This window comes from Prionailurus viverrinus, chromosome B3 (genome assembly GCF_022837055.1).
Source record: "Prionailurus viverrinus isolate Anna chromosome B3, UM_Priviv_1.0, whole genome shotgun sequence".
Taxonomy (NCBI): domain Eukaryota; kingdom Metazoa; phylum Chordata; class Mammalia; order Carnivora; family Felidae; genus Prionailurus; species Prionailurus viverrinus.
In genome coordinates this window covers 61,087,157-61,111,753 of record NC_062566.1, presented here as the reverse complement: position 1 = coordinate 61,111,753, position 24,597 = coordinate 61,087,157, and the positions used below count along the sequence as shown (strand labels likewise).

Genomic DNA, 24,597 nt, shown 5'->3' with positions numbered 1-24,597 from the left:
ATATTGTTAAAATATCAACACTACCCAGAGCTATCTACACATTCAATGCAATCCCAATCAAAATTGCACCAGCATTCTTCTCGAAACTAGAACAAGCAATCCTAAAATTCATATGGAACCACAAAAGGCCCCGAATAGCCAAAGGAATTTTGAAGAAGAAGACCAAAGCAGGAGGCATCACAATCCCAGACTTTAGCCTCTACTACAAAGCTGTAATCATCAAGACAGCATGATATTGGCACAAAAACAGACACATAGACCAATGGAATAGAATAGAAACCCCAGAACTAGACCCAAAAAAGTATGGCCAACTAATCTTTGACAAAGCAGAAAAGAATATCCAATGGAAAAAAGACAGTCTCTTTAACAAATGGTGCTGGGAGAACTGGACAGCAATATGCAGAAGGATGAAACTAGACCACTTTCTTACACCATTCACAAAAACAAATTCACAATGGATAAAGGACCTGAATGTGAGACAGGAAGCCATCAAAACCCTAGAGGAGAAAGCAGGAAAAAACCTCTCTGACCTCAGCTGCAGCAATTTCTTATTTGACACATCCCCAAAGGCAAGGGAATTAAAAGCAAAAATGAACTATTGGGACTTCATGAAGATAAAAACCTTCTGCACAGCAAAGGAAACAATCAACAAAACTAAAAGGCAACCAACAGAATGGGAAAAGATATTAGAAAATGACATATCAGACAAAGGGCTAGTATCCAAAATCTATAAAGAGCTTACCAAACTCCACACCCGAAAAACAAATAATCCAGTGAAGAAATGGGCAGAAAACATGAATAGACATTTCTCTAAAGAAGACATCCAGATGGCCAACAGGCACATGAAAAGATGCTCAACGTCGGTCCTCATCAGGGAAATACAAATCAAAACCACACTCAGAATTCACCTTACGCCAGTCAGAGTGGCTAAAATGAACAAATCAGGAGACTATAGATGCTGGCGAGGATGTGGAGAAACCTCAAAAAATTAAAAATAGACCTACCCTATGACCCAGAAATAACACTGCTGGGAATTTACTCAAGGGATACAGGAGTGCTGATGCATAGGGGCACTTGTACCCTAATGTTTATAGCAGCACTTTCAACAATAGCCAAATTATGGAAAGAGCCTAAATGTCCATCAAGTGACGAATGTTTGAAGAAATTGTGGTTTATATACACAATGGAATACTACGTGGCAATGAGAAAGAATGAAGTATGGCCTTTTGTAGCAAAGTGGATGGAACTGGAGAGTGTGATGCTAAGTGAAATAAGCCATACAGAGAAAGACAGATACCATATGTTTTCACTCTTATGTGGATCCTGAGAAACTTAACAGAAGTTCATGGGGAGGGGAAGAAAAAAAAAAGAGGTTAGAGAGGGAGAGAGCCAAAGCATAAGAGACTCTTAAAAACTGAGAACAAACTGAGGGTTTATGGGCGGTGGGTGATGGGCATTGAGGAGGGTACCTTTTGGGATGAGCACTGGGTGTTGTATGGAAACCAATTTGACAATAAATTTCATTAAAAAAAGTTAGAAGATAAAGTGAAGAAGTCACCAAAAAAGAGACCTAAAATGCAAAGGGAAAAACAATCTCCCTGAAAAGATGAGAGACTTCCATCTCTTCAGCAGTTTCAGGAAGTAAGAAAGAAATAGAGAAACGAAAACAGTCCAGTAAACCATTCGAGAAGACTAGCCTGGGAGCACTGGGGTGGCTTAGCCAGTTAAGTGTCCAACTCTTGGGTTTGGCTCAGGTCATGATCTCACGGTTCGTGAGTTCAAACCCTGCATCGGACTCCGCGCTGACAGTGTAGAGCATGCTTGGGATTCTCTCCCTTTCCCTTTCTCTCTACCCCTTTCTCTCTCTCTCTCTCTCTCTCTCTCTCTCAATCTCTCTCTCAAAATAAATAAATAAACTTAAAAATAAAAAAGGAGACTAGCCTGAAAAGCCTTTCCTGGATTATTCTGTTGCTCTCCAGGGGAGAGCTGGGTCTCCATGGTTCCCTTTGGGCGCCTTTATTCCAGTGATGTTGCCAAGAACAAGTTAGAGGAAGTCAGTGCAACATCCAGTCCCCATTTACTGGAGAGTTTGACAAAGAGAAGATTGTCCCTTTGAAGCCTGAAGGACCAACCCAGAAGGTTTGCGGCCATTCTGATCTGCTCAGAATCAAGCTCGGTGTGTAACAACCTTCAGGAAACAGTTAGTAAATGGCTACTGACTTGAACTATTCCATGTTAATCCTACACTGTGTCTGCCTGAGAGTGGGTCTCAAGGGGTTGTTGTCTCTGGATAGTCCTTTCTGAGACTATATCTTAAACAGAAAGATATTTAGATTTAACACACATTTTAGGCATGGTGATAGTATTTTTCTAAATAAAAAAAGAAATTCTTCTACTTGTGGATAATTTTGTTTTCTGAATTGTAAATTTACTGTATGAAAAGTTTTACAAAGGTATACAAATTAAGTGACATTTAATTTGTTAAAAAGAATAAAATTAGATTGAATTGGATATGCTCCAGAAATTGTAGGGTACCTGCAGTAGCCTTAGGTTACAAGTGCAAATACATTTCTTTATAATTTTGTTCTACAATCAGTGCAGCGTACATAAATAAACTGAGTAAAGCTAGATTGTGTGATAAATATCACTTTCAATAAGTGGCACCTGAGGTCCTGTAACCTTTTCGAATCTTTTAGATGGCTGAACTTTTTAGAGATGGCTTCATCGTTTGGCATCTGCCTGTGAAGACTTAGGTCTTAAGTATAAACTTCCATAACATTGGACAAGGACAGGTTATACAGTCTCTTTCAGATACACTGAGAAAGGACCATTTGTAATCATGAATAATGGGGAAAATGATTTCTTTTGGGGGAAATCTGAAAATTGAATACTTGTAAGACTATTGCTCAGAATAACAGGTTTTCATTTTGTAATCTAATTATAAAAATGTGACTAAATTGGATAACTACAAGGCCACAATCTGTCAATTTAGAGCACTCTGACAGGACTGTATCTCAACTTGGTTTCTGACTTTCCTTTTCCTATTTGAATGTATACATCACAACTTATCAGCCTGGGTCTTTCCCCACCTTTATTTCATGTGGCAGTGTTTATTTGCATTCCTGGAGGTGAACTAGACTTGGGAAATTGAATCCAGTTTGGGCTATGGAGCCAAGCAGACCATATCTGCCTTGACTTGTGAGATTGTAACTTTTGCCATTTCAGATGATTCTGTAGCTCAGAACACTCGGCAATTTTTCATTCATATGGCATCTTGGAGCTTTGGAAAGGAATCAAATGTTAGTATTTTCCCAATGAAATAGGATTTACTTCATTTTTCCTGGTCTACTTGTAGGTATAACTATAGTTGATTAGGCATGCCAATGCTGTTGTGAATGCAGAATTAGGTACACATTTTTTCAGCAAAAATTTGAGTGTCTGATTGCCATCCAGGTAGCTTTAAGTTTCTTAAAGCGACCCAGACTTCTGGCCTATCATCTCTTCCAAATCTCTCTACTTGCGCTTCCTGGCTTACCCTTTCATTTTAGATTCATTCTCTGTTTCTTTGGTGCTTGGGGAATCCTCCAACAATGGTAGCACCAACTGCTGAAGAGTGAAATGTTCAGTTTAACCATGGGATTTTATTTTGTTTAATACCAAATTACTTACTGAAGATGGTGTGGTAAGTGAAATGTAGTAAGGGTAGAAGAAACTACTATCTTCGCTAATAAACACTCATATTTAGGGGCGCCTGGGTGGCTCAGTCATTAAAGTGTCAGACTTCAGCTCAGGTCATGATCTCGTGGTTCATGAGTTCTAGCCCCGCATCAGGCTCTGTGCTGACAGCTCAGAGCCTGGAGCCTGTTTCAGATTCTGTCTCCCTCTCTCCCTGCCCCTCTTCCACTCGTGCTCTGTCTCTCTGTCTCTGTCAAAAATAAATAAAAACATTAAAAATTTTTTAAACACAACTCATATTTAAAATTACTTTTTTTTTTAACTAAAAAAAATTTTTTTTTCAACGTTTTTATTTTTTTTGGAGACAGAGAGAGACAGAGCATGAATGGGGGAGGGGCAGAGAGAGAGGGAGACACAGAATCGGAAACAGGCCCCAGGCTCTGAGCCATCAGCCCAGAGCCTGACGCGGGGCTCGAACTCCCGGACCACGAGATCGTGACCTGGCTGAAGTCGGACGCTTAACCGACTGCGCCACCCAGGCGCCCCTAAAATTACTTTTAAAACACATGCTTTTCTGCAATCTTATACTGGCTTGCATTCTTTGAAGAGAATCTAATCATCCAATATGATGTATTTCCCTGATTTCTGTGGTAAATAAATACATTTTATTTATAATGCTACCCAATGTTTCTTATCCACTTAAAATGCCATTTTTTTCCCTTTATTTCTTCTCCTGAACTATTTTAAGACCTTACTATATGTAAACAACTAACTGGCACAATTTTTATCCTTGAGAAACTTACAAGGGAGTGTGAGAAACAGAGATGAATGAAAATAACTACATGACAATACAAACTGCTAACATTTATGGAGATCTTACTATGTCCTGGACATTATATGAGGATCGCAGGGAATTTCATTTAATTCTCTGAATAACATTGCAGGCTAGGTTAATGTTGCTTTCACTATAACAGATGAGGAAATAGGTCCAGAGACTTTGGAATTTTGGCCTAGGTTGAAGAAACTATGTTTTCTGATTTCAAAGCGGAGGGATTTTTACATGATGACTCACAATCTCTCCAAAGACAGAAATGTGGACCCAAGATAATATATATCCTAAAAGTGATGCAGATCAAATGCACTGGGATGCAGAGAAGGGATATAGCAGGTGGGGAATGTGGGATCAGAATGGATTTGTGGAGTACCTTGGAATTAAACTGAGTCTTGAATGACATCAGGGTGTTGGGATAGGGTGTGTGGGGCGTGTGTGTGTGTGTGTGTGTGTACGCGTCCGTGTCTGTGTGCATCTTGATTTGTAATTAACCTTCCTTAAAAATGGAAGCACATAATCAATGTGTGACTAACATTTCCAAAGAAAGTATTAACCACCAAATATTTCATTGTAAAAACAATTCAGTATATTTCACAAACATTTTTTAAAAAGACTTGGAAAAGAGGTCCTTTGAGGTATAATGAAAGATCTGAAGAGGGAGTCTTTACCTTGGTGAATAAAAGGTTAAGATTTGTTAACGTGTCAGGTTTAAATTGTCATTGTAATGGGAAAAAGTCTACCTCTCTACTTTTAGCTCTGTACACGTTCAGTAATAAATTTAAAAATGCATACTGGAGCTCAGAAGTTGATGTTAGCAAAAATCAATTTCATTCACTTTATGCAATTTTTTGAAAAATCAAAAAATTTTGGAAAAAAGATCTAGTTTATTTAAGTCCATAAGGCTTCATAAAGATTGGGTTTACTGTTTTGCTTTTGGAGGAAGAAAAGGGAAAGTATCCGGTTATAAGATACATATATAAAATATAATATATAAATATATAGTGTTAATTATAATAATTATTAACAGTATAATAATTTTAATAATAGAAAATTATATAACATAATTATAATATAATGTTAATTATAATAATATAAAATATACCTGAAAATTCATTTAATGATGTTCTATAGAAAATAATAAAAAGGTTAATTTACTAACTAGGATATTTGCTTTAAGTAACTCATTAGTGTTGTTTAATGACTTAAAAAGATCAGTACAACACAAAAGTCAAAAAGCAGTGAATGATTTATATGTAATTTGGAAGCTTATGAATAATAAGAACTTGAGTAATAACCAGCTGTATCTTTTGCCAGAAGAGTAACCTGTGGTAAATTTTTAGTGTTGTATATTACCAGAATACACGAAATATAATACAATAAAATAGTATAAAGAATTATATGTCCCCATCACCCGTAATTGTTAACCTCGTTGCCAACCTTGTTTCATTTACCCCACCCCTTTCATTTTTATTTTTGATAGAATCTTTTAAAAGAAATTTCAGACATCATGTTATTTCTCTCTAAATACTTAACATCATGTTATTTCTCTCTAAATGATAACAACTGAGAGCTGTTATGTAGTCATAATACCATTATATACTTAACAAAGTTAGTTAACTTTTTATCACCTAATACCTAGTCCATATACAAAATTTTCAACTGTTTTAAAAATGTCTTTTTTACAGTTGGTTCATTCAATGAGAGATTCAAACAAGGCCCAAGTAGCACAGTTTATTTGGTTTTGTCTTTTAGTCTATAACAGATCCTCCTCCCTTTTTAATATTTCTTTAGAAGAAATAAGGTTATTTGTCCTTTGGAATAGTCCATATTTTGGATGTGGCTGTTTTTTCAAATAACTTTTTTTTAATGTTCGTTTATTTTTGAGAGAGAGAGAGAGAGAGAGAGAGAGAGAGAGAGACCCCTAGTGGGGGAGGGGCACCGAGAGGGAGACAGAGAATCCAAAGTAGGCTCTGCATTGCATTATCAGTGCAAAGCCTGATGTGGGGCTTGAACTCATGAATCATGAGATCATGACCTAGCTGAAGTGAGATGCTCAACCAACTGAGCCACCCAGGCACCCCTCAAATAACTTCTTTACCTTCTACTTTCCACAAATGGTAGTAATATGTTTAGTTTATATTCAGGATAAGATGACTCATTTTAAAATTTCTTAGAAATGGCTTGCAATTGTCAGTATGTTATAGAATTATTTAGTGTCTCAGGTAAGTGAGTCTATAATTTTTACATACAGTAAAAATGAGGTATGTTTTAATATATAATAAAGTGGACAGATACCAAGTATTCAAATGGGATGAGTTTTGACAATTCTACACTCTCATTTACCCATTATCCAAAACAAGACGTAGCACATTTTTGCCACCCCAGAAGGTTCCTTTATGCCCTTACCCAGTCATCTTCCCTTCCAGAGGCAACCATTCTCTGATTTTATTCAGCACACATTAGTTTTGCCTGTTCTTGGATTTTATATAAATGGCTCCTTTTTCTCAAGAAAACATTTTTAGGACTCATCCATATTTTCGCACGAACCAGTAATTCTTACCTTTTTTTTTTTTTCTGAATAGCATTCAGTCCTATAACTGTGCCTCAATTTTTTATCAATTCTGCTGAGGAACACCTGGATTGTGTACAGTTTTTGGCTACTATGAATATAGCTTCTCTAAAAATTCTTTTCTTTCAGCCTCATTGAAGGATAATTAACAAATGAAATTGTAATATATTTAAAGTGTACAAATGTGATGATTTGATACACATTTATTTACATTGTGAAAGAATGCCCACTGTTGCATTAATTAGCACATTCATCACTTTATTCATTCACTCATTCATTCATACATTCATTCATTCATTCATTCAGTGAGAACACTTAAGTTCTAGTCTCTTAGCTAATTTTAATTATACAATATAGTAAACATTCTTTTTGTGGGTATATACTTTCATCTCTCTTGAGTTAAAACCAATGTATGATCTCTAAGATATCCTTCTGGAACTTGAGAAAATTTTGCCTACTCTAAGATTGCAAAGATATTCTTCTGGAAGGTTTAAAGTTCTAGCTTTTATGTTTAGGTCGATAATCCATTTTGAATTAATTTTGGGATATGATGTGAAGGGCCCAGGGTCTTTTTTCTTCCAGATACTTGTACAGTCTTTCCAGCACCATTTGTTGAAAAAATACTGCTTTCCCCAAAGAATCTTGTGCCTTTGTTGAAAAATCAATTCTTGTTTTCATGTAAATCTATTTATATCTCCTTCTAATAATAAACTGTCATGATTAGGTTAGGTTTAGAGCAAGTCTTGAATTCAGAAGGTGGAAATTCTTCAACTTAGTCTTTTCAAGGTTGTTTTAACTAATTTGCATTCCCAAATAAGTTTTAGAATCACTGTGTCAATTCCTTCAAAAAGTGTTGCTGGTACTTTGTTACCCTTGTGGGACTATAGATCAATTTGGGGATAATGAATATTTAATAATATGAAGTCTCCCAATCAAGAATATAGTGTCTCTTTCCACTTATTAAGATCTTTAAATTTATTAGCAATGCTTTACAGTTTTTAAGACAGAAATAATACATATATTTGGATAAATTTATTCCAAGGAATTTTATTTTTATGCCTTTATAAATGGTGTATATTTTTTAAAATTTTGGTTTTCATTTTTTTTTGGCTAGTATAGAGAAATAAAATTGCTTTTTATATTTCAACCTTATGTCTTGCAATGCATTAAATTTACTCATTAGTTCTAATAGGATCCCCCTCCCTGCCATGAATTTCTTAGGGTTTTCTATGTATTTAACCATATCATCTTGGGGGAAAAAGAATTGTTTTCTTTTTATTATCTTTCTAATATCTATGCCTTTTGTTTATTTTTCTTGTTTTATTGCACTGACTAGAACTTTCAGTAAGAACAATGTTAAAATAGTGAGAATAGACATTGGGGAGAAAGTGGTCAATCTATTGCCATTAAATTTGATGATAAGTATATGTTTCTAATAGATGTCCTTTATTATATTGAGAAAATTCTCTTATTTTTAGTTTTCTGAGAATTTCATCATAAATAAGCATTAAATTTTGTTAAATGCTTTTTATGCACCTAAATGATTTCCCATCTTATTATGTTAACGTGATAAATTCTATTGGTTTTTGAGTATTAAATCAACTTTGCATTCCTGGTATATATGCCATTAATTATGGAATATATCACCCATTTTATATATCACTGGGTTTGGTTTATTAATGTTTCATTGAGGATTTTTATGTACATCCAAAAGTGATTTTTATCTGCAATTTTATTTCCTTAAAATTTTTTTTTTGTAATTTCCTGGTCAAGTTTGTAATTTGAGCTATTATGGCCCCATAAAATGAGTTGGGAAATGTTTCTTTCCTTCTCCTCTATTTTGTGAATACTTTTGTGTAAGTTTGGCATTATTTCTTCTGAAATGTTTAGTAGAATTCGCCAGTTAGACCATATAGCCCTCAAATTTGTGTGTGTGTGTGTGTGTGTGTGTGTGGTGTGTATAAAATTTTAATTCGATTACTTCTCTTGTTTTATATAGGGCTTTTAAGATTTTCTATTTTTGTGTGTGTCAGTTTTCGTAAGTTGTATTTCTCAATGTATTTCCATTTCATCAATATTCAAAATACTGGCATATAATTGCTTAAGTATCCTCTTCTTTTTCTTTTAATGACTATAGACCATGTAGCACTATTGCCTCTTTCATTCTGGACACTAGCAATTTGCGTTTTTACTCTCTCTTTTTTTCTTGGCCAATCTTGCTAGGATTTTATAAAATGTATTAATCTCTTCGAAGAACTGACATTTAAGTTGTTCAGTTGGTGTGTTGTTTTATGTGTCCTATTTCATTAATTTCTGCTTTCTATTTTTTTTTAAATAGAGGGAAGAAAATAAAAGCAGAGATTAATGAAATAGAAAACATAAAACAACACACCAACTAAACAACTTAAATGTTAGTTCAAATTAATTTGCTGTACTTTGCCCACCTTTCTGAAATAAAAGCTGAGATCATTTATTTTAAAGATTTCTTTTTCTTTTTAACATTTCTTCTTTAATCAGGAGTTCAAATCAAAAAATTTCTTCCAAGCACTGACTTAGCTGCATCTTACAAATTTTTATCTATTTTATTTTCATAATTATTCAGTTTGAAATACTTTAAATTTTTTTCTAGTGGTTTATTCTTTATCTCATGGGTTATTTAGACATGCGTACATTATTTTCCAAATAAGTTAAGATTTCCTACATATGATGTCTAATTTAATAATGTTGTAGTCAGAGAAATATTCTGTGGGATTTCATTTTATTGACAGTTTTTAGATTTCTTTTATGACCCTGCATATGATATGTTTTGGTTATCTCATGTGCATTTCCAACAAATTAGTTTCTCAGAGTTGTTGGATGGAATGTTCTATAAATGTTAATTTGTTCAGTTTCGTTGGTCGTATTGTTCAGAATTTCTATATTTTTACTTACTTTTCAATGTAGTTGGTTCTATTGGCCTAGCAATTATTGATAGATGGGTGTTAAAATCTCTAATTATCATTGTGGATTTGTGTACTTATCTTTTTGGTACTGTTCAATTTTTGGTCAATGTATTTTGAAGCTTTATCATTAAGTGCATATGTATCTAAAATTCTTATAGCTTTTTAATGAATTGGCCCTTTTATCATTTGAAAATATTCCTAAACTTGTCAATGTCTATTTTTTCTGATAGCTACAACAGCTTTTTCCACTATTTCAGTGTATATCTGTGCCTTTATTTATTTCCTCATTATATTTACACTGTGTATCTTAATGATAAGTAGTTGGGCCTTACTTTTTTTTTTTTTAATAAAGTTAGTTCTGTTTCATTTGTTTTTGTTTTTTGAGTTTTTTAATTAATTTTGAGGGAGAGAGAAAGAGAGCACACTTGTGTGTGGATGAGAGCAGAGGAAAAACAGAGAGAGAGAGGGAGAAAGACAATACCAAGCAGCAGAATTCTATTTAATCTCCCTCCTATTCTCTGTGATTTTATATGTTTTCTTATGTCTTATCTTAAATACATGGTTATTATTTTTGCTTTAAATTTTCAATAGTCTTAAGTTAAATATAAACACATATGTATATGCACATATTATATTTAAGTATACTGCATATTATAAATATAAGAGAATTTTATATATAAAATATATTTAAATATATACTATATAAAAATATAATATGTATTATATAATGTATTTATATGAAATAATATATAGTAATGGATATAATTAATTATAGATAATAGAGCAATAGATACAAGATTCATTTCCCCTTCTAATATATAATATATTATATATAATAATATATAATATGTATTTACACATACATGTAAAAATCTCTTAGATTTACCCACATAGTTACCCTTTTTGGTGATTTTTATTTTTTTTCCTTGTTGGTATAGGCTTCTATTTTGTATCATTTTATTTAATGCTAAAAGTTTTCCTTTAGCATTTTGCATAGATTGCACTTATCAATATAAAACCTCTTGACCTTGTCTATTTGAAATATCTATTTTGCTTTTATTTCTGAGGAATGTATTTGCTATATACAGCATTCTATTTCAACTTTCAGGACTTCAAAGATGTTATTCCATTGCCTTCTGCCTTTTTTTCCTGATGAGAAGTCAGCCATTATTCTTATTATCTGTTCTCTTGCATATAAGTTGTCTTTTTTTTTCTGGCTATTTTTAAGATTTTCTCCTTTTAGAGTAGTTTGACTATGTTATGCAGAGAATATATGGGTTGACATATTTCATTAATTTCAAAAAACTAGCAGCCATTATCTCTTTGAAATAATTCTTTGCCCCATTCTCTCTCTCTCTCTGTTCTGTTTCTGGAACTTAAATGGCACATATATTAGATGATTTGAAATCATTCAATAAATCTGTGACTCCCTGTTCAGTTTAGATATTTTTTTAATTTTTCTATTTCTGTTTTATTTCTGTTGCTGTTTTCCAATTCAGTGATCTTTTCTTCTGCTGTGTCCGGTATGCTCTTATGTCCAGTAAGTGAATTTTAAACTTCTTATATGGTTCTAGCATTTCTAATTAGATTTTAAAGATAGTTTTATATATCTTCTGAAAATTTCAATCTCTTCCTTCATCAACTTTCACTAGATATTATAACACATTTACCAGAATTATTTTAAAGTTCAGGATAGCTAAAGTCAATATCTGGATTATCTGTCAGCTTGTTTCTGTCTTTTTCTTATTGGTCTCATTTTTCTACTTCTTCACATTTAAAATTTTTTATCCTATTTTAATCTATGCCAGTCTTTTGTGTCAATAACATTAGAAACTACCAGCAAAGGGCTTTCCCCTTCTTCTGTCAGGTTGCTACGATCAGTGCTGAGTCAGTCTAATCTGCAGTTGAGCTGAACACAGGCTTTGTGATAGATTTAGTTAGATCCAATTTGCCACTGGCTTCAAATACTTAGAAGTAAGGATCAGCATTTTATTTTCAGTAGGGCTTGCGATATGAGCACTGGTAATTGTCTAGAGATACTTCTGAGTTTAAAAACTCAATTCCTAACTTTTTGAGTTACGGGGAGTCGTTTTTGGTTACTGATCAGGGACGTGGTTGTTGAGGTTTGGGGTGGCTGTGGCAATTTCTTAAAGTAAGACAACAATGAATTTGCTGCATCAATTGACTCTTCCTTTCGTGAATGATTTTCTGTGATGCTGTTTGATAGCATTTTACACACAGTAGAACTTCTTTCAAAATTAAACTCAATCCTTTCAAAACTTGCCACTCCTTCATAAACAAAGTTTATGTAATATTCTAAGGCTTTTGCTGTCATTTCAATAATCTTCACAGCATCTCCACCAGAAATAGACTTATCTCAAGAAACCACTTTCTTTGCTCATCCATAAGAAGCAACTCCTCATCCATTACAATTTTATCATGAGATTGCAGCCATTCAGTCACATCTTCAGGTTCCACTTCTGATTTTGGTTCTCTTGCTCTTTCCACCATACCTACACGTATTTCCTCCAGTCTTGAACTCCCCAAAGTCATCCATGACAGTTGGGAATCAACCTCTAAACTCTTGTTCACATTGATATTTTGCCCTCTCCTCGTGAATCACAAATGTTCTTAATGGCATCTAGAATGGTGAATACTTTCCAGGAGGTTTTCAATTTACTTTGCCCAATCCATCAGAGGAATCACTATGTATGGCAGATAGATACATGTACGTAGATAAATATATTTCTTAAATAACAAGACTTGAAGATAAAACTTGCTCCTTGATCCATGGGCTGCAGAATGGATATTGTGTTACCAGGCATGAGAACAACATTAATCTCACTGTGCATCTCCATCAGACCTCTTGAATGATCAGGTGCAGTGTCAATGAACAGCGATATTTTGAAAGCAATTTTTTTTTCCTCTGAGCAATTATGCTCAACAGTGGGCTTAAAATATTCAGTAAACCATGTTGTAAACAGATGTGCTGCCATCCAGGCTTTGTTGTTGCATTTCTAGAGCACAGGCGGAATAGATATGACATAATCCTTAAGGATTATGAGTTTTGGAATAGTAAATGAACATTGGCTTCCATTTAAAGTCGCCAGCTGCATTAGCCTCTAAAGAGAGTCAGCCTGTCCTTTGAAGCTTTGAGGCCAAAATAAGGCTGTTTTGTCTCTATTGAAAAGCTGTTGTTTAGGGTAGCTACTTCCATTAATGACCTTAGCTAGCTGGCTCTTCTGGATAACTTGCTGCAGCTTCTACATCAGCACTTGCTGCTCTACCTTGCACTTTGTGTTACAGAGGTGGCTAACTCAACCTGTGAACCAACCTCTGCTTCCAACTTTTGTTCTGCCACTTCGCTACCTCTCTCAGCCTTCACAGACCTGAAGAGAGTTAGGGCCTTGCTCACGATTAGGCTTTGCCTTAAGGGAATGGCTTGATCTTCTATCCAGACCACTAAAACTCAAGTGAAAATCTGGCCATTTGGAGTACTCAGGCCCACCACAAGCCTGTATTGTTAACTTATCTTTGATTTTATGATGGCTCGAATGGTGATTGTTATCTTTCACAGATTCATTGTGATTATTGGGTTCAACGCCATAGAGAAGTCCTGATTAAGAATAACATGGCAGGGGGGAATGTGGGTGGCTCATCGGTTAAGTGACCGATTTCAGCTCAGGTCATGATTTCATGGTTTGTGGGTTCGAGCCCTGCGCTGGGCTCTGTGCTGACAGCTTGGAGTCCGGAACCTGCTTCAGAGTCTGTGTCTCCCTGTCTGCCCCTTCTCCACTCGTGCTCTCTATCTCTCTCAAAAATAAATAAATGTTAAAAAAATTGTTTTAAAAAGAATAGCATGGCAGGAACTCAATAAATAAATTGTTCATTCAACTTCATTTTTTCTTCATTGTATCAAATTAGAAGAATGAGATCAGAAAATTAGAACTGTAAACGTACAATGTCAACAGTGTCAAAGTTGAGAGTTTCCTTTTGAAGCACTTGCCAACTATTGTTTGTGGCCTTTACCTTGATGGAACTGAGGTTTATCTTACAGATACTCAACCATGTGAAAGTTCCCAGAGTTATATGCTGTATGATCGGCTTCCTGTTGTTTTGTCTACTCTCCTGAAAATTCTTGCATCCCGGTTCAGACCTAACATCCCAACATGGTGGAACTATGTCTAAGGCTACATTTCTCTAACCTCTACTTTTTTCCATGGTAATTGGCCCCAGAAGAAATAAGATCTTGTGTTATCGTCAGAGTAACTTTGCAATGGCTGACAGAGTGATATCAGAACTCCATAGACAAATCTTCCCTTCGTGGGCAGTTTTACCCCTAATGAGTATCTACTCAGTACAATTAGTCATTTCAGTACCCTATATTTTAGAACTATTCATATGTTGGTTTATAAATAGCTGGCATAGAAAAGTGGTTTGGGTTTAATAATGCCCTCTATTTTTGATGACACTAAGTACCCTGTTATTCCTAGGAAAATAAATAATAATATACCTCTTACAAAATGCTAATCCCAGTCCATTATTATTAGTTCATTCAATGGGATAGGGTTGAGACAACGTGACACTTAAGTAAAAGCATGAGTGGTAATTATACTTTAAGATGTCCCATAATTAAAATAAAACCTTTATAAAAGAGAACATTTTCCATAGTTTACAACGTCTCTTGCAAGTTTTTCACTATGTCCATTTTTGCATCTCAAGTAATAAAAGCTATGGGACAATATTGTGTATCATCAATGCCTAACCACAATTACAATTGACATGTTGCTTTTGCTTTCCTTCTTTATATAAAAAAGTCCATGTACGGGAGCACAGTACTTGGGGCTACTGATACATCGTGATGGGCGGGCTGCAGAACACAGATATGGCAATCTGCTTGGCTGACTTTTGCTACACACTGGGGATCATGGACTAGGTCTCAGCAGGTTGAGAGCTGTGCATCCATGCACTGCAGAGTGCTCTGATTACAGTAGGTAGGTGGCTTGAGTGACGGAGAACTTCAGAGAGGTGGGAGTCCAACATAAAGTGATGTGTGATTTACTGGAGTTTGTGGGGACACACGCTATAATTGTATGCTTGGTATAATGTCTGATTGTTGTGTCTTTCATACCCTTGGGAGGTCAGTCCCCCATGTAAGTGATAACCCACTGGAGCTTTTGTTGTGAGCGCAATTGAAACATCTGAAATGAATAGCAACTGATTAATTGAAGCCGGTTACATTTTTGGAAAACAAATCAAAGTGATTTGCATGAATCACAATTTGTTACATAATACATTTTGAGGGCACAAATTACCTTTTTAAAGCCTAAGACACATATATACCCACTGGCACGAACAGAAATATAATAAACTGGGCTATAACCACATAATTCACATTGAATACTGGATGCCAAACCTTATGTGAAACAAATGATTTTCCAATAAACTACTCAGGCAGAGCCATATCTGTTCTAAAATTTCAATTGACTATTATTTATACTACCAATAATTCTTCACAATTGTTAACCATGGGACGATGGAACAATTTGTTTTACATATTAGTTTGGGGGGTTTGTGTATTCCCAAGTTGGGAACTGATTTGTAGTCATGTCCCAGAAGATATGGTAAATAAATAGGAAGTCAGAGAGAAGTACTTGGATGGAGGAAACTTCTAGAGTGAAATCATTTCCTTTTTCTAGTTTCAAATAAAAACTGTAGTAAAAATAGTGTTGTCAGCATTAAAGGCAAATATCATCATAATATGTTTTCCTGAATTTAATATTTGCAGTATATTGTAAGAACAGTTTTCTTTAATATCTTTCTTAGACTTATCTGTGTCATTCACATTATTAAAAGCTAGACTATGCAAATATTAATAAAAATAAAAAATGAATTTCAACCCTTATCAGTAACCACTTTTATTTAGCATATATGTGTCTGTGTATATATATGTACACACAGCACACACATATATACACAAATACACAATATATATGAAATATTCTTAGGAAAATATATAAAATACACAAAAACATATACAAAATGGGACTGTACCATATATGTCACTTTATAATCTGCTTTTAAAAAAATTTTTATTTGAGAGAGAGAGAGAGAGCACACGGAGCAGGGAGAAAGGCAGAGGCAGAGACAGAATCTTAAGTAGTCTCCACACTCAGCACAGAGCTCAACACAGGGCTTGATCCCATGACCCTGGGATCAAGACCTAAGCTGAAATCAAGAGTTAGACACTCAACTGACTGAGCGACCCAGGCACCCCAATCTGCTTTTTTTATACAATAAAGACACCAAACATTTTTTGTCAATAAATCTATATCTATACCATCATGGAATATAATTTACTTAACCAAACACTTAACATCATAAATTCATTTTACTATAATAAGCAAAATATCAAAGAACATCCAGATACATAAATCTAAATACACCTGTTTGATGATTTTGTTGACATCAATTCCTAGATGTGGAATTATGGAATCAGAATGTTATGTAGATTTTGAATGCTTTGGCTCATATTGTAAAATCACCTCTCAATAAACTTGTATTAGAAGTTGCGGTATACACACACACACACACACACACACACACACTGGTATAGTATTCAGCCATAAAAAACAATACAGTTTTGCCATTTGCAACAACATGGATGGAACGAGAGAGTATAATGCTAAGTGAAATAAACCAGAGAAAGACCTATACCATATGATTTCACTCATATGTGGAATTTAAGAAACAAAACAGATGAACATAGAGGGAAAAAAGAGAGAGGCCAACCAAGAAACAGACTCTTAACTATAGAGAACAAACTGAGGGCTGCTGGAGGGGAAATGGGTGAGGGGATGAGTTAAATGGCTGATGGGTATTAAGGAGGGCACTTGTGATAAGCACTGGGTGTTGTATGTCAGTGATTAATCACTAAACCCTACACCTGGAACTAATATTACACTGTATGTTAACTCAATTTTAAATAAAAACTTGGAAGAAAAAAAAAAGAAATGATTCTTCGGTTTTCTTGTCTAATGACTCCTAACTACAAATGTAAATATCCTTTAACATACGTAGGTCCCTTTCTTACTTTTCTCCCCCCACCTCTTTTTTTCCTTTCATTTATCCATTTCTTTAGAAAAATGAAGAGCAAAGCATCTTTTTGTTTTTCTTAAGTGCAAAAGCTTCCTTCATTTAACAGAAATTTACTAAATTTAATGATAAATTTAAATAATTTCTAACCTTTGCATTAATCCACCTCCAGAAGAAAGGACCACTCACCTTCAGAATTTTGGGATTCCATGTTGTCATTTCTATGCCTGTCATTTTGCTCCTGTTGGTGTCCATTAAGAACATTTTCCTAGGGAAAGTCAATGAATAGGCTGTAAATGATATTTCATTTTTTTCAGAAGGAAATGCATTTACTGTAAATATCCCAAATCTAGTTTTTGTCTACAGAGGCCACCAATTACTAATAAGTTGAGAATAGAATGATCCATAGTCTTGTCCTCAAGTCACTAGTTCTTATTAATTATAGGTGCATCACCAGAACAGCAGCATGTATTCCAAAAGATATTTGTTTGACCATCACTCAAACTTTTAATCTCTATTTTTAAATGCATTTGATCCATTTTTGACAAAGATATATATTTTTAAAGTTACTGAATTAAGAGATTTGAAAGGAAACCAAAATATTCCAACAAAAATACCTTTCTTAAGTGAAAGTTAGAATTTGGGGAATTTCTGACTAATAAAAATATTAGAAAGTCAGAGATATCCCCCCTCAAAAGTGGCTACATAATATGAGCTAGAAAAAGCACATTGATAAGTTCCTGTCTTTTTCCTTCTTTATTGATTATTTTTTAATTTTAATTTTAGTTTCTATACATTATTATAGTTTCAGGTGTACAATATAGTGATTCAAAATTTCCATACAACACTCAGTGCTCATTGCAACAAGTACACTCTTTAATCCCTATCACCTCTTTCATCCATTCCCCCCACCCACCTCTCCTCTGGTAATCATTAGTTTGTCCTGTATAATTAAGAGTCTGTTTCTTGGTTTCTCTCTCTCTCTCTTTTCCCCTTAGCTCATTTGTTTTGTTTCTTAAATTCCACATATTAGTGAAATCATATGGTATTTGCCTTTCTCTGACTGACTTATTTCACTATTCTACTCTAGCTCCAACTATGTTGTTGCAAATGACAAGACTTCATTCTTTTTTTTATGGCTGAATACTCTTCCATTGTATATACATACTACGTCTTCTTTATCCATTCACCAATCTATGGAGACTTGGGCTGCTTTCATATCCTGGCTAGTGTAAATAACGATGCTATAAATATAAGTGTGCATGTATCCTTTTGAATTAGTGTTTTTGTGTTTTCTTTAGTTATTTTAATACCATGATATTTCATGATAGGCATAGTAGCATCGATGATTTTTTTTGGCATTGATGCTTTTTAATGAGGATTTAAAGGTTTTTATGCATGTAATTCTAATACATAATCATTATCATTGGTAATATTTTTTCTAGCCAAATGTCTTTCCAATGTAATGATGTAAACACCATTAGGTATATGTAATGTGTAAACACATTAGGAAAGTAAGTTTCATTGAATTTAAGGTAACTCAAAGCAAAATTGTGAACTAAGTGGGATTTATCCTAAGTATTTTCTTTCTTTCTTTCTTTCTTTCTTTCTTTCTTTCTTTCTTCTTTCCCTCTTTATTTCTTTTTTTTTAAACAAAAAAAGAGAGAAAGAGAAAGAGAATGAGCAGGGGAGGGGCAGAGAAAGAGGAAGAGAGAGAATCTTAAGCAAACTCCATGCCCAGTGTGGATGCTGCCACGGGGCTCGATCTCACCACTGTGAGATCATGAACTGAGCTGAAATCAAGAGTTGGATGCTTAATCAACTGAGCCACCCAGGTGCCCCTATCCTAGGTATTTTCTTAACTCCAATTTTTCTCATTTGAAAAATTGTTGAACGTACATAATATTCTAATTATTGTGATAGGAGTAAAAGAATAAGGTATTTCTCTAATCTTAAACAGTTCTCAGTTATCCAGGAAAAGTGAAAGAAAAGTGGCCTGGGTTAAAGAGACCTCTGTAAAGACAGAACTTGTGCAGAGATGGAATGCAGGGAAGAAAATGAATTTCAAGGATTCTGTTGGAATTCTTTATTCTTTTCACTGAATCCACTAACTCCAGGGACACAAGTCCATGTAGGTTCCCCTTTCATGGTGGATGAGGATCAGGACCTTACCATTTTCTTCTCCCTCTTCACAAGAAGTCTCTCCATTGTGGAAGGACACTAACACCTTTGTGTGAATATCTGACACTGGCTTAGAAGATACTGTACACGCTATCTTTCCTCTTCCCAAAGAGGCAGTGCCCAGTGGAACAAATCTTTAATGGCAGAATTTCAGGCAACAGCAGCAACAACTTGTTCTGGAGATGTTTTGGGATCTTTCAAACTGTTCAGCATAGACAGCCATTTATTCTGGCCACAAATAAGCCTCACTGTAATTTCTAAATGAAATCATCTTAACAGAAAGCTTTTCTGAAGGAAAAAAAAAGATAATATCCAATTGTGAGTGATAACTATGCCATGTGCAAGAATTTATTGTAATATTATTTGGAAATCTCAGTACAACTATAGCCCTCCACTAGTTGTTTACCTTGCTAAGTACAGATAAAAACCACTGACTTTGGTGATTCTCTGGGTAATATATATCCTGAGACACACTTGTGACAGTCAAGACAATAGAGTAACGGCTGGAGTGATTTAAGGCTGGAGTTCCTGACCCATGAACTGTGGGCTGGCTGGCATGTGTCTTTCTTAACACACCTATAAGTTAAGATGCTTCCTGTTGTAGGTCATAGGGTCTGGTGCCAACAGATCTTCTGGTCCTGGCTTAGGCTTGTTTTACACATTATTGGGAATTAAACTTGTTGGTACCAGTTCCATCTTTTCCATTAGATGCTCATTAATAAAACTCTAGATGCTCATTATTCATCACATCATAACATACTGGATGACAGTTAATTCACCTAAAGTTTTCACATTTGATAACTTCTTCATTCATGCTAATTGGGTTACTTGGAATTTTCCATCAATCATGGCATCTCATGTTTTGGCTCTTCTGAAAGAACCCATTTGTGAGACATATATTATACCCCAGACATACGCAAGCAAAATTAAGTGTAGCATCTAATTTCAACTATAATTCATGTCTGCTTTGATTGAGTGGAGGGCACAACTTAGCCCCTCGACAGATTCTTTCTCAAAAGAGGAAAATAAGGCTAAGAGGCATTGCCTTTACCTCAGCCCACTGTACTCAAAACTCCATGGATTCATAGCGGCATGGGAAAAGATTTACATTCAAGGAGACTTTGAAGGAATATTTGCTGCAGGGAGCAGTGTGGGGAAAATGCTGAAGGTTCTGAGCATTTGGGGAACTGAGCTCTGATATGTTGCTTTAGGTAGCATTACGATTTTGTTCCTTGTGTTCCTCATCTATAAGCCCCAACAGGTACAACTGATGTTCTCTTTGGATCACTCCAGCTCTTTAATATGATCAAAGTCTGTGGGTGGGAATTCTTGAGGTCTGAGGAAATGTGATGTTGATTTTCTCTACCTTGCTACAAATAGTTCCCCTTTCCATTCACCCACACTATCCCTTTTAGAGAAATGCTTTGCTCTTTTATTCAAAGCAACTGATTTCTCATTCTAACTTTCATCTGAAATTCATGCTCTGTGTCTTTTCTTGTGACATTATTGAAAAAACAAAACACGGTAGGCTTGAAAAAAGTAAGAATGTTGGTGGTGTACATTTTGCTTTTCTTCTATTTGCTATTATCAGCAATGCTTACAACTTTAATACAGCATATTCCAATAAAAGAGAAACTCAGCAGAGGACATAGGCTCAGGCCGTCTTTGTCCACGACGCATGGTGAGTCATCTTAGCACAATGTGATTGGCTTACAACTACAGCAGTGTCTGCTCACTGGGCCGAATCAGCAGTCATCCGACTGGTTCGGGTATCTTCAAGGTCAAGTAAATAAGCCATTCCTACAGCTCCAAATTTCTCCTTATGCCAACATGCTGCCAGGAGACTAAGTAGGTCACAATCGGACCAGATAATAATTCATTTCAGGTTTCCAGGTTGCTAAGAGCCCCAGCGGCTTTCCTATGTATGGCCCACATTCTCTTCAATCTTGCTCAGCTATTTCCCTTCTGAGGTCTTGCTCTCAGATCTGCATATATTTACATGTTTTAGCCTGTAAGCTTTTTAGCTACAAATTATATAAAATAGAGGTCAGCCCTCTGCCAATATAATTTTTTCCCCCATTTGCTTACTCTAAAAAATAAATAAAAACATGAATGGGAAGAATAAAGAAGTGAAGTCTTTCTATAGAGGTCTTTTAACTCTGACAGTCAAGACCACTGTTGTTTTAATAAATACTACTATCCAGAGTGCTGCATTTTATCTCCGACTTCCAAGGTGCTTTGCTCCAAGCTGATGTTTTACCTACTGTAAATAGAGGGGAAATGGTACTCCTCAAAAGTTAAAAGACTTATGATCCCTCCCAGTGAGGCCGGATCTTAAGACAATTTATAGATTTGGAAAAAATCTTCCGGACAGTCTTAATTAAGTCACCAGTAGTATGTACTGGAATTTGGCCGTTCTCGGCTTAGTTTTGTTCATAAAGTTGCGATTAGTAAAAAATCATTGGGTCAGGCCTTTCCGCTTTGCAAGGTCATTGTGGTTCTTCACCCTGAAATCATATTTCTAGAATGAGTTTTTCTTTAGAACTTATGTTTACTTTCATATTTTAATCTGTTTCTTAAGGGTTACTGCTATTTAATTTTCAATATCCTTCAACATTTCTCAAACTTTCCAAGCACTTTTGGTTTTGTTTCCTTTTTAAAGCATACTATCAAAATATTGTTCATGGGTTTGGGAATAAAGAAGAAATACTACTAACTTATAAATTTGGCAATATTGCATCTCTTATACTTATGTGCTGCTGGCCTAAATGACACAATCGTGTACATTAGAAGACGCTCTTCTTTCCTTAAAACATTTTCTTATTTGTCAGAACATGAGTTCTCATAAGTAAAGGAATCTACAGTGACTACGAATGGTTCTCCCTGGAGGTGGTCAATGCACAGTCTGTACCACTGTATGCAGGAGACATGAAGAGTCTTTAACTTTACCTACACATTGTTGCCCTAATCATTGCTGTATACTTTCACTGAGGGAATACCATCTTTATAGATAGACTCGGACTGCTGAAACTTGAAGCTGAACTGGAAGTTCAATGGAGATAGTGTTGCACCAATGATTAAAATGGTTGTTAGCTGTGGTAAGAAAAATGGCTCCTTCTCTTAGGATTGTAATGCAAAGCTCCTTTATCCACAGAACACCAGAGGCATGAAACCAATCTTTTCTGAAGAGATTGCCTCCAGAAAAAACAAAACTCTGATGTTAAACAGAGAAGTCTGTAACATAAATCATGCACTGTAGTGCATGATTATTGGGCACATTATAATCTGCGTATGTACAGTATTTTAAAATACATCTGATGATTAATAAATCATCTACGCGTAATGACATATGGATATCAGAAAAATGGTTCTCTGAGTGCTGTTAAAAACTGCAGAGTAGAATATTGGCGTGTTTCCAAGACTCGATTCACATGCTCTTTCCAAAATCTAAACAACAATGGATCAAATGTTTACCTGGATTAATGGTTTAAGGTAATTATTCTATTAATTCTCAGAAGACCATAATGCAAGTTAAAGATTATGATCTACATTTAATGCCATTTCAGCGATAGCCTATTAAATGTTCATCTTTTACTTTCTGAACAAAGTATACAAATGGAACCCCATTGCCTAGACTAGAGGGTAAAGTCCAAACTCTTTTGCAAGGCATGCAACAGAAGTTCCCTGGCCAAGTTTACTGTCTAGGCTTTTGTTGGTGTACGTGGATGGGTGAGGGGCTTGGACTCTTTCCTGAGTAGGGGCCTTCAGCGTCTGTCCCATGATCATGGGTAAAAGGACAAAAGGGAGCTAACATTTGTGTCTCAGATGAAGGTGTGCTCCGGGATAGATGCAGTGCTTCAGAACTGGATCTGAAGGGAAATGTCTGCCATGGAGATGAGGTTAAATGAAGAGTGTGGTGCTGGGGGCAGCACCTGAAGAAATTTCTGAAGAATGAAACAGTTTGTGGGTAGCGTGCATTTATGTTTTTGGACCCTTAGCTTTCTTCAGCTCTTTCTTCAATAATTCAAACATTCACTACATTCCAGGTGTAACAATGATTACTTTTCCCTCTACTTTGGAAGTTTTTCCCATACCTTCCACCTTTCGAATATGTTCGTCAAAAACCAACTCAAGCCTCTACTTCTTTTTCTTTCTCTGGATCTCATGCAAACTTTGATAGTAGCGTGTATCCTAAGACATTGTGATTATTTATTTGAAGCCTATTTCTTCTTACAGACTATTAGCTCACTGAGGTCAGGGCAGTATTTTCTTTAATTTTTCTCTCCATGGATGGAAACTAAGGTACTTTCAGTAGAGTTTGTGGAATAAAGAAAGAAAAATTATTACTGAGATTTATATCCTGCTCTTACACATACAAAATAGTCCCCTTCACATCATCAAGCCCCAGGTATTTATAAGCACTTTTTAGGTGCCAACGACTCATATTTGTAGGTGTTCTGGGGGGGGGGGGTGGTAGGATTCAATGGCTTGTATATGAGACAAAGGCTTTATTATTGATGAATTTACAATGCAGTTTGAGAATCAAGATATATATATATATATATATATATATATATATACTTATGAAATCAGCAGGAAAAATACAAGGTAGAGTAAAACATATGCTGGCTTCTTTGTTACAGACCAAGCTCATCATGAGTAAATACCTCAAATGAGGAATATATGTATGGTTTGAAATAACTCCTTCTAGGAACTCCCTTACTATTAAAGCCTTTCTCGTGGAGTAGACAAAGAAATGGAAGGAAGATCATCGTCATGAAAGAAGAACTTTGTCATGTTAACGCTGGAATGAGGGTTTGAGTACTTGACAAGATGGAAGTTGAAGTCACTTACAACCCTGAGGTTCCTCATCACTATGCAGCAATAACCCCATTGGGATGAATGGAGACATTGCTTCAGGAAGAGGGAGAACACGATAACGTCTGTCTGAGAAAATGTTTCAGTCACCAGGATCTGGGGCTCCTGAAGAACAAGCTACTGGACAGTGGGACTGCCTTCTGATTTCCTCTCCTTTCATTTTGTTTGGGACAGCAGTGTTAGAAAACTTTCTAACTAAGATGAAGTTTTCCAAACATACTCTTTTCTTCTTAATGTTCATGATAGCCTCGGGGCTATTTTCATTCTTCCTCTTCTCAAATGGATTGTGTAAACAAACATTCCACTCGTTCTTACCAGGAAGGCTAAATTGCTAACCAGAAATCCCACAGCCTTCAGCGAGCCATTGCTAAGCGGTGTCACTAGGACAGAGCGCTTTAGTCATTATTTTGTAGCTAATGTAAACC

At 35.3% G+C, this 24,597-nt stretch overlaps 1 long non-coding RNA gene across 1 annotated transcript in view; it reads right to left on the bottom strand.

Moving 5' to 3' along the window:
- Positions 1–24,597, bottom strand: part of LOC125167496 (uncharacterized) — a 421,392-nt gene that overhangs the window by 11,272 nt on the left and 385,523 nt on the right. The window contains exon 10 of the long non-coding RNA XR_007152801.1: positions 17,303–17,381. This is a non-coding gene — a long non-coding RNA (uncharacterized LOC125167496). The remainder of the gene's footprint in view (positions 1–17,302; positions 17,382–24,597) is intronic.